Here is a 1,573-nt window from a genome sequence, read left to right on the forward strand (position 1 = left end):
TTTTTCGTTTTTCGAAAAAACGCCCAAATTTTTACCAAAATTGAAAAACTAGACTTTCCGAAGGTAAGCCTCAAAAAATACATTTTTAACTAAATAGAACTTTCGTCATTTTTGGAAAGAAATCAAAGATTTTGTCTAAAATTTAAAAACTAACAAGACTTCCTGAASGTAATCCTCAAAAATCACAAAAAACACACTTTAAAGTTTACATCTAAATAGAACTTTCTTCGTTTTTTGAAAAAAAAAAAAACAAAATGTTTATCTAAATTTCAAAAACTACAAGACTTTTTGAAGGTCAGCCGTAAAAATCACAAAAAAACACATTTTTAAGCGAATAAAACTTGTTAAAAATTTAAAAACCACAAGATGGTCTAATCATAAAAAAATATTACAAAATTTTTACTGCAAATTATCGTCAAAAATTCAAAAACTACAATATTTTGAAAAAGTAAATTAGGTATAATAATTTAGTTTCAAATAATGAATCATCTTCTTTTAATGGATTTTGTATTAAGAATTTTTCCACATACACCTACCCATATTTTAATTTAAAATTATTGTTTTGTTATTCAGTAAAGTAGGTTTTATTAGATGGGATTTTTCTTACCTTTTTAAAAATAAATTCATCATTCTCAAACCAATTATTCAAAATTTTGTTCGCACATAATAATTACCTATTTAATTCTCCTCTAAATGATCTTTTAAGAATTTGTAACATGTATAGTGTCAAGTTGGACTTTTTTAATTTTAAATCCTTTAATAGCTTTAAGCGTTTTCTGAAAGTTTCTTTGAGTTAGTCATTTTGTATTCTTTAATTATGTTTATATGTTACTTGTTTTTTATTATAATTTTATTATTACTTAAAGTAAAGGATATTACCGTTAAATAAAGTTATTATTATTATTAAGTTTTTAATTTTTCGATTTCGAATCTGTCCAAATTGCGCGAAAATTTTACCATTTGTCCGAGAAGTATGGCTAATGAAATTAAGAGCGCCGTCGATGGAAAGCTAATGATTACAATTTGATCCGTTGGTCTTTATCGTATCGTATTGTAATTAGAAAGTAGAGGGCGTTTTGTGCGGGGGTGGTTGATGAGGGGATGAGAGTAGAGAGTACAATTCACTAGCGGATAAATTAATCATGATGATGCATGTAACAGTGGCTCCGGTGACTTGCAAAACTTCAAACGGGACCGATGAGTGTGTGCTAAACAAGGTATACAAGTCCAATTAAGGATTTTCGAAGGGATATTGGCGTGGTGGATGTTTACGTGTGATGTGTTATTTGGACGAAATTGGGGACTGTAATTTGGAGTAACGAGGCGAGATAAAGATGGAAATGAATAAACACGAATTGTGAAGCAATGATTAGATTTTTTTTATATTTGGATTCCGTTTTGTATGAAAAAAAAAACAAAATAAAATGTGAAAGTTAAAACTTTTTTTATTTTACTGTATTTAAAGAAAAATATATTGCCACATTTTTAATACTGATGTAGTTTTCTAAGTAATGACTATATGTATAACGTCGCAAAATTTTAGAATTTTATCTTAATTAAAAAATATAAAATA

Source organism: Tribolium madens, unplaced genomic scaffold (genome assembly GCF_015345945.1).
Source record: "Tribolium madens isolate multiple individuals breed KSU strain unplaced genomic scaffold, Tmad_KSU_1.1 Scaffold_19;HRSCAF=116;Tcas5.2_LG9, whole genome shotgun sequence".
NCBI lineage: Eukaryota > Metazoa > Arthropoda > Insecta > Coleoptera > Tenebrionidae > Tribolium > Tribolium madens.